Source organism: Mytilus galloprovincialis, chromosome 11 (genome assembly GCF_965363235.1).
Source record: "Mytilus galloprovincialis chromosome 11, xbMytGall1.hap1.1, whole genome shotgun sequence".
Taxonomy (NCBI): Eukaryota; Metazoa; Mollusca; class Bivalvia; order Mytilida; family Mytilidae; genus Mytilus; species Mytilus galloprovincialis.
Window position 1 is genome coordinate 16,658,695 of NC_134848.1, and position 10,797 is coordinate 16,669,491.

Genomic DNA, 10,797 nt, shown 5'->3' on the forward strand with positions numbered 1-10,797 from the left:
ACAAGCGCAGGAACATCGTATCAATATGGAGATATATATACTCCGTATGCAGGCTCTGCTGGAATGTTAACGTTACTACATAGATATGGAAAAGGCTTATATATATGTATCTACTAACGTTTTTGTTGAAAAATCATTCTTCATGTGGTCAAACTATGCATTACACGACAATACTATGAGATTATTCATAACTTATGATCACATGTAGAATTCGTAGCTTAAGTTAATTTGTAATTCTAATTTTCCTTTTGTTTTATTTAGAATGTTCACACATGGCTCCTAATATTCCGCCGCGTCAAGTAAAGTGTACCTCAAGAAAGTTGTTAGAAAAATTGCAAGGTATATAAAACCTTAAAGAAAAAACAATTAAACTGATTGCATATTAATGTGTAAAACTTTCATTTTAATGAATTTTAAAATGTGTCATTTGGTGACCTGAAGTTACGATTCCCATTGCTTACTAAAATTTTGGTCGAAAATTTGAAGAAAAAAAATGTGTTAATGAAGAATATTTCTATACACATATAATTGATCGAGGAGTGGGTTCAATGTTTTTTTTCTTATTTGTATTCTTTGTCAATTACAAAATGTTACGTATATATAACGCCTGTATTAATGAAACACGATAACATCTCTACTGCCATAATTGCCTAAAGTTTTCTTTCGTTTAAATAATATAAAATATGTTTAAATTCTTCACTATTGTCACCATTATTAGTCAGGAACACATTCCTGTCTTTATTATCTTGCAGAGGAGTTTGTTGAAGCGCTAGTGGATTGTGACAAAAGCAAGAAAACGTTTCACAAAGGCGATATCATTACTGTTACTGATAGAAAAAGTGATGGCTATAGAGACATAATAGAAGGACGAATCGGTACAATGGAAGTAACTTTACCTGAAACACATGTAAAACCTTACGATAATAATCCAGGTACTATTAAACTTTTTTGTAACTTAAGAAAAAATGCTTTTGTTTATAATGTGTGTGTGTGTGTGTGTGTGTGTGTGTGAGAGAGAGAGAGAGAGAGAGAGAGAGAGAGAGAGAGAGAGAGAGAGAGAGAGAGAGAGAGAGAAATCGCCCTGTTTCATTGATATTTGCTGATTTAGTTATAAATCTAGACCTGTTTCGTTCTGCTATTTTACTAGCAGGGAGGAAAAGATGACATATATACCAATTTAAAATACTATACCACTTAAAATAAACTGAAGTATTGCACTAATAACACACAGACAAAATCACAACTATAATGGCAAAATCCAGTATTTAAAAAAAATTATACGGAACTTTATCTTGAATATGGAAATAAAAACGCATTTTAGTCAGAAAGGAAGTTTTAAATGCATTATGCTATTACGAGAAGTCGTCGAAAAAAATTGTTGCCAGTTGAAACAAAAATGAAACAATAGTTTTTTTCAATTACGAACACAAAGCTGCTTAATGTTAAACATTTTAATTACCTGTAATTTTCAGAAAGATCATTGCTAGTTATCGCAACCCACCTGTGCCTCTATGATGGGATAATAAAAGTTGAGTTTGGAAAAAGAGTGAAACTAAAAAATAAATATTTAGATTACTACTGGGTGGAATTTGAAGGAAAGGAAGGATGGATTGCAGTTGACTGTGTAGTTTTTGCACCAAGAAATGAAGGTAAGTTAGGTCCATGAGGTGACAATACAAAATGGTAGTCGGCAACAAGACAACCTTTATGAAAAAAAAAACAATGAAAAGACAGAATGTTCATTGGAACTAAACAATTTACAGAAACCGAAATTTTAAGCAACGTTACCATGACAGTCTTTAAATGAACTGTTAGCAAACGTTGTTTTGTGTGTTTCTTTGTTTACATATTGCTTTTTTTTTAATTTAATTTTGTATTATGAAATTTATAGTATTAGACCAATTCTTTCTCGCATTACGCAAAGTCGTTTCTAACTTTACCAATTGAACTCTCCAAATTTTTTTTCTAGCAAAAACATTTTTACAAAAACAACTAACATTCTTAAGCATGGTTAGTAATGCAAATACATTATGGTACCTTTTTAACATTTCTAAAATAGCTCCAATAGTATTTCTAAGTAGATATAAATAAATGTGTTATGAGTGCCAATGAGACAACTCTCAATCCAAGTCACAATTCATAAAAGTAAACCACTATATGTCAAAGTTCAGTCTTGGATCACACCGAACAACAAGCTATAATGAGTCCCTCAAATTTCTAGTGTTCAAACTGGAAAACCACGGTATCATCTATATATAAACACTTGCTACGAGAAACACTTATTAACCACATTAACAAATGACAACTACTGAAAATTAGATTCCTGACTGGTGTATACAATTGCAGCGATTTAAACGGTTTAATGGCATCAAAACCTTCCTCCTTATCTGAAAAAAAATTAGTGTAACATCACAACATAGAAAGACACACTATAAAAATCAACTGAAATTGCTTAAATCAATAAAAAAAATAGTAGCACAAGTAAACATACACTCAACGAAGAAATTTGGTCTATGATACAATATAAATACAAAAGAAAAAAATAAGTACATGTATCAGGCCGATCATCTACATTTGTTTTTCACTAATGTCTTTGGCATAATCAGTATTATTCTTCATATACAAGTAGAATCATATGAGTTTCTATTGTTCTACTGTTAACTCCTGAATAAAAGACAAATAAAGCTGACAAAACCATGGACGACAACATGAACTGTTACTGGGAGAATATTTAAATTTACTTTAAATTAATTTTAAAGTCTTATAGTCATACAGTCATTTCCTTTTCTTTTTAATAATTATTCTTTATCACAAATGTAAGGCCTTACTCAATGATATCGGTAAACCAAATAGTGATTAGCACATTCGGCAATGTTCAGCATTCTCTTAATATATTTTCAAATATTTTTTTGTTGTTGACCATTTAGCAAGGCTATCTAATAAAAGTAATTATATTCTTCGCTTTACTTTTACCGATAAAACCAAAACATGATTTGAAAAAATAAAATACCAAACACTTCAAATGAAGAAAAAACAACTGTCATATCCCTGACTTGGTACAGACATTTAGTTATCTTGGAAATGATAGAATGTATTATAACTTAGCTTAAGGTAGATCATAAGTAAATATTTTTTGAGACAGAATTTTCTTATACTTAGCCAAAATGAATATTTTACTATGCTCTTTTCAAAAATGTAATAAAAAGTATGGGTCACCGTGCTATTTTTCAAGCTACGAGTCGTTGACAATTGCCTAAATTTGGTTAGATTGTTCATGGAAAAACACATTTGTGTGCAAAAAAAAATCTATGAGATAGATTTTTGAAATACATTGTGAAAAGATAGGTTTTGTAATATGTTTAAGAAAATAAAAAAAAAAATGGTGTCACCGAACTTGTTTTCTTGCTATAAGTAAAAAAAAAATTTCCCTATCAGTCCAGTATGATTTTTTTACTAATAGAGTTATCTTCCCTTAAATGGCTCATTTGAAAAAAATGATTCTAAAAGCAAAAACAATTATATTTGTTTAAATATTTTGAATTATACAATAAATTACCAAGTTTTCTTTATATTATTAAACAGTCTAACCTTTAAATTGCAAATCTGTCTTCAAATTTGCAGATTTAGTCAAATAACGAGACCGATTTTTTACTGTGATTGTACAATCCAAGATGGCGGTATACCATGTATCTACCTTAACATCTCACTTGAATGACAGTTGCATAAGTTTTGCTTATATTGACAACAATTATATTTTATAGTAAATCGAAAGATTTTATTTATTCTTTTTTAAAGTAGTGGAGAGGAGTAGATCGTTTTTTTCCCCATTGGTTAATAATATATTTGTTTTTGATGTATTTTTAATATTCACCACAATCAGCTATAATAACTTGAAATTTAGACTACAACCGATTTATATGAAAATTTGAGTTTCTATTTAATGCTTGGTAGAAATAAAAGACAATGTCATAGAGCCATCATCTCCAACTAATCCCGGAAAAAAATCTGGTAAAGATTGGACACAAAGTATAGGTAAAATATGTTATATGCTTTATTCTAGATTCAAATTTAGTATTGTTTTTCTTAATCAATGAAATTAAGTTAATCGTTAATAGAGTTATATAGAAAATTATTGGAGACATTTTATTTACAATTTTTCAGTACAAAAAGATACTGCATAAACAAACAAACAAGTAAAAAATATATATTTCTGCAACGTTACAGACAAAAGATTACTTCACTCATTAAAATAAAACACCAATACGTTGTAGGAGATATAATTTTTCAACTATAATCATCATTATTTACTATTAAAATGATGTTGAATTCTCTCTTTTCATACTATGCTTTTACATTGGCTTTAATATAAATAATAACTAACTGCCTACAAATTAAATGTTAAAAAAATAAACAATATCCTGATGTAGTTAAGACATCTTACGTGGTTAAAAACGTCACAACTGGCCTATCTTTCATGAAATTATCGACAAGAATTGTTGATCGTAATATCGAGCTCATGAACTACAGCATACTATCTTTACCGCTAGAGATCAATAAAATATCAGTGAAGTTTTGTGATTTTTTTTAATTTATGTTCTTTTCTCAGGTGCTGGACCACCACTTCCACCAAAACCAGGTAATGATGGCAAAGTATAATATCGTTTAATTTCAATTGTTTTATTATCATAATTGATTAAGTTGGTAATCGCAAGCTTTGTCTTGTCGCTTTCAATTTGCTGTTTGTCATTTTTATATATGATTTGTCGAAATAATAATAAAACCTGAATAACATTAAGGTCGACGAACTCACTCAGTATACAGTAGTGAGCTGAAACTCTATAAAAGCATGAAAAATTAAGGGTAAACTAAACGACACGCCGAATATATCTCTGATAGAACTTTCGTTGTAACCTTGGATAATTCTTTATACATTGCAGAGTAAGAAATTTACATCTGGTCTTTAAAATCCTTGGTTCCCTGTTGTTAACCCAATGACCCTGAAATCGAAAAACATCCGTATGACGACAAATCATGAGCATAAACACCAAAGACAAAGTTTCAATCGTGTTGACATTTTGTTTAATAAAATTCAGGATATATAATAGGCTATATCAATGTAGAAAATGAATGATCGAAATTATAGAATTTGGCTTTTAGGTGTAATACCACTAAATCATGGTACGTCACATCCGGTTGTATACGAAAGAAGGTCGAAAAAAATATTCCCTTGAATTTGACAGTTGTAGGTTATTAATCCTACATTTTATTGCAGTAAAACCATTTCTGTGTCATAAACATATGTCTTGGGTATTTCAAAACACCATTATTTTGTATTTGGGATTTCTATAGAAAATTTTGTAATCTTGAGGTTACATGGTGACTAAACCTTGTACACAGATAAAATAAGGAGAGAAATTTGATTGGTTAACTACCAATGATGGTTATTTTCTTATATGCAATGAAATGTTATGTGAATTTTTTTCTATTGAACTGGACAGGATAAAACTTTACTCATGCCAAGTATTTCTTCATTTGAAACAAGGATAAATTCTGCACATTTTTTTTGAAAAGTGCAAATTTAACAAAGACTAATAGGGGAAAATCAATGGTGGTATTCCACCTTTAGAATAGGTTTGAGAATATCAAAAAGGAAAAGAAAGATCTCTGCACGTTTTTTGCGGCTAAAATACAAAATAGCAAACATTTCATTTAGCTTCCTTTAGAAAATGCACTATTTTAGGGTCATAACCCCTTAAAGTGCAAATTAAAAAAAATCAAACAAAAACAATCTTAGCTTGTAAAAATATCAATATTTGTAGTTTCAAATACTATTAATTTATTCTTTGAGAATTATAATTCACATTTGTTATCTGCATTTCACATCAAATATTGCTATATTGATTAAAAATCTGGACCGTAGGTTCTCTATTATTTACAACCTTAGATGTCGAAAATCATCAATTCAACCTAAGGCCCTGAAATTATGGTCATGGGTATTCAATTAATACCACTGCTCGCAAAAGAGGTCAGTAACATTGGAATAGCATTTGTCCATCTTTTGAAAGGACATATACTTTGTATGTAAAGCATATTTTGTTTTTGTTTTTCAGTTAAACAAAGCAAGTACTTGTCTTTTAAGAAAGTCAGTACATCTCAAAGAGAAGGTGAGTAACATTACCTAGAAGCTGTTTCTATTCATCCGAGTCTTGGAAAATTATTGTTCCCTTTTGCTTGATAATATTATCGATGTCAAAAATGGTTTTCCTCGTGCTTGGAAACAACTTCGAAATATTTGTTGTTAATGTCTTCCAAAGGCAGAGTTTATGTATGAAAGAATACACAAGACAATCTTAAGGGACGTTCGCAGAAAATATAGGCAACACTATCAACAAAAACCAAAGAACAAAAACAAAAATATATCACTGCACAGAAAATTTCAATTTGAAAACTTCAATGAACCTTTATAGTAATAATGACTGGACACATATGGTTTTATGTTATAGTCCAGAGTATCTAAGATTATACAGAATGAGCAAGAATAAGTAAGAGCTAAATTCATCTGCATCTTTTAAACTTGCGTGGAAAATATGCATGTATCTTCTATCCGATCATCAACTATTTGGGAAATTGATAGATAATGATTAAGTGTCAACCTATTGTGTTTGTATGTGTTGAACACCCAACTTTGTTTCATTACGGAATTATCGAATTATGTTTCGCTTGCTATAAAACCATTTTTAACCCGCCATTTTCCTCGGAAAATGCCAGTACCATAAGAGGAAGATGGCTATTTTTTTCCATTCGTTCCATTGATCATTTGTTTGAATGTTTGACTTCCTCACTTTCCAAGGACTCCAATTTTTTTTTCTTTATTTTTCCTTTTTTGACAAAACTGTATTAACAACCCAAACAGAGGTAAAATGGTTTCGTTGACAACAATAAGAATTCAGCATCCAAAATAAAAAAAACCCACATCATTAAGGCAAAATACAGCTGTTGTTTAAAGTCGAAACAATTACACAAATAAGGTCAAGAAACAAATAGTACAGTATAGCAAACGCTGAGTTCACATAATATAAAAGTATTTTTGATCCTTAAACATTTACTGATGTTTAGCGGTATCAGTTTAGCAAAAAACGTATTGTAACACCAAACAAACTATTCATATTTTTCATTATTATGTATATATCTATTGGTTCCTTTAGACAAAGAAGAAGACATTCGAATCATCCTTCTTGGAAAAACTGGATCAGGCAAGAGCGCTACAGCAAATTCAATCGCGGGAAAACAGGTTTTTGAATCTACTATTAGTGGCCAGTCTGTTACAAAAAAATGTGAAAAATCTAACAGCATATGTAATGGCAGACAATTTGTATTAATAGACACACCCAAGCCAAATTTATCTCATGAAACAATTCAGAGTGAAATCATTCGCTGTGTTCATTTGTCTTTACCAGGGCCACATCTATTTTTGATTATACTGCAAATTACAAGGTAAACGAAAGAGGAAACCGAGGCTGTAGAAAAACTGTTTGAAATTTTTGGTACAGATATGGGGAAATATGCCTTGATAGTGTTTACAAGATCAGATGAATTGGAGAGAGAAGGGAAAAGTATCGAGTCCTTTATTGCGAAAACAGGTTCACCTCTTACAGATTTCATCAGGAAATGTCAGGATCATTACATTGCGATAAACAACACTGCTACAGGTCAGAACAAAACTGAAATGGTGACTGTCTTAGTTAATCTAATAACCGATATAGTTAACAATAACAACGGAGGTTATTTTACCAATTCTTTAATAAATAAAGCAAAAGAAGCGCAATCCGCGGAAAATCAAGAAGAAAAGCAACATCGAGTAGACACACCATGTGTTAACCAAGACGAAGTAGAAGACGACGATTCCGATGTTGATGAAATCGATACTGGTTCTGTAAAAAGTTGTGATTCCGGCCTCTCCTCTCTGAATCAATCTATATATGATGAAATATATGGCGGATATACTGCTAAGGAGTTTGAATTGAATAAAAGTATGCAGGAATCTGAGAGTGAAATAAATAGCATAGAGTCAGAAAAACAGAAGCTGGAAAAACAAAAGGATAGAGATATGAAGAAGATTGAGTTGCAATTGGAAGAGAATAAAAGGCAGGTCAAAGAGGTCACAGAGAACCTAGATCTTTTGAATACACAATTTTCTAAATTGAAACAGCAAAAGGAAGGCGTAAACAACAGTTTCAAAGTCGACATTGGAAATTGTGATACAAAATTAAAGAACTTACGTACAAAACAAACAAGGTTTTTGAAACAAAAGAAAAATCTTGAGCAGAAAAAAAGAAAATCCAAACAAAAACTTTCAAAAGAGACTAACAGTCTACAAAACAAGATGGATACAAATGAAAACGGCTGTGTGATGATGTAGATGTGGATTTCAAAGTTCTTTGATATAATTGAAAAGCACTTCTAACGGTAAATATATGCCAGCGTGAACAATTGCTTGGAATTTATAAAGTAAATAACAAAAATAACGACCTCCCGAGAAATTCAGTATTTAATGGGAAAATTAAAAGTCCATGCATATCTAACAAATGAAAAAAAAATTAAAAAAAATAAATGTAGAACTTTCATTTTGATATATTTTCCATGTGTCTATTTTTCATCACTTGAGGATAAATATTTCCTTAAAACGATTTCTGTTTTTCTTGCAAACCAATTATTCCCAGTTTGGACATATTTACTCTAGATCTATACATTTAACATACATAATCATTGATATAATCAGGAGCATATAATAATATAGCATCAACATATATTATAGCAAAAACATATATACATGTATATATAGGTGTTTGATAAAATTAATACAATTTATATGGTGTATATTTTTTTTGGGGTATCTGGTACGTAACTGTACAATTACAATGGATAACAGATATCAAAGCATTTGTTCTTCCTTTATGCAATAAAAAATCTTATTTTGGCAAAATATGTAAAGATGAATTTTTGAATTTCAAAAGGTAAGGGACAGATGACAGATTTCTGAGGATCATGAGGAAAATATGTCTTTGCGCTTCAAATTTTATTAAAAAAAACCAGTTTAAAACAATACACTTAAAAGCAAATTAACCCATCAAAGATAGAAGAATTAAAAAAAATTGTGTTCGCAAAACGCACATTTTACTACAAAACACTCAAAAGTAATATCCTATAAGTAGTCATTTTTTTTACTATAGCTTTAAATTTGGCACAACTATTTGGAATTTCGGATCCTCAATGCTCTTCAACTTTTTACTTGTTTGGCTTAATTAATATTTTGATATGAGCGTCACTGATGAGTCTTGTGTAGACGAAACGCGCGTCTGGCGTACTAAATTATAATCCTGGTACTTTTGATAACTATTTAAACACAATTGTTTTGGAAACTTATTGTGATAAGCATCGATAGATGTGTTTTACAGAAAACGTCAAATGACATGTGTACAAAATCTACTAATAGATTAACTACTATGGTAACAAATCGTAAACGGAGAACATATATGGGTAAAGTTATTGTAAATATAATAATGCAATTTGATGCGACTTTCATACAATATAGAAGTTTAGCGCTATAAAAACAGGTTCAATCCACCCTTTTCTACATTGAAAATGCCTGAATCAACATGATCAAGTCAGAAATAGTATACCGTATAGCGGGTTATTTTCGCGGGATTCCAATTTTCGCATATTGTCGCAGATAGAACAGAATCGCCAAAAAAATATTCTGCCCATTTAAAAGTGTACATATAAAGGTATTGATAAAAATCGCAAAATGTTACACCAGCTAAAATAAGCCGTTATACGGTTGTTGTGTCCACTCGTTTCATCTGTTTCATCATTTGATTTTAACATTTGATTAGGTACTTTTCCTTTTGAATTTTCCTCGGAGTTCAGTATTTTTGTGATTTTACTGTTGATGCATTTCTCCTCCGACAAATATCACAATTTCACCAAATGAATTCCATGGTTCATTTGACTAATACCACACAACGATACACCTTTATAGAACTTTTTGAACTTGTTGAACAGATGTTAGTGACAAGATAGCGAAAGTTTTAAAAGAAAAATGTATTCTTACGAGGATGTGTATATTTAAAACGTATGTATAAGCAGGCAAACATTTTTTGGAATTATTTTGAAAAATATCTTTTGACAGATGTTATGTAATTATTAGTTTTTACAATTTAAGAAGATGCTATCCCTTTATTTATACATATACATGGACCACACGCATTAAATATGCGACATTGTACTTGGAGTTTAATTCTGATTCAATTGATCTAATGCATGAGACATTTATTGATGATACATGTATTTGTAAACGCAATATATATTTTATATGTTTGTTATTCGTTTTTCTAATTAAAATTTGATTTTAGAGTTTTTTTATCTTTATAAAATAGGGTTTATTAATAAAATCAACGACTTTTCGTCGAGTTCTTAATATTTTGTCTTTGCATAAATTTTCAAAGCGTTTTAATTTCGTTCTCGAATATTAAAACCATACTTTGCCGTTTCGATTGGTCGGGTTTACAGCTTTGACATAGTAAAAGAACCTTTTATAAACATTATGAAAGATACTCAGATAGTGCAGACATACTTTTTCGGAGTTTGACTACATGATGTATTATTTGGAGAGACTTTGAACATACCCCATTTTGTATTCAAATGGTATGTAAAAGATGGGCGAAAGATACCAGAGGGAAGTCAAACTCCTAAATTTAAAAATGAAAAAGACAAGCAGACAAATAAAAATACACATGA

The 10,797-nt window shown here is 30.3% G+C and overlaps 1 pseudogene; it reads left to right on the forward strand.

Annotated features, from left to right (window-relative positions):
- The first annotated feature begins 765 nt into the window (after positions 1 to 765).
- Positions 766 to 10,405, forward strand: LOC143052053 (uncharacterized; annotated as a pseudogene).
- Positions 10,406 to 10,797: the final 392 nt, after the last annotated feature.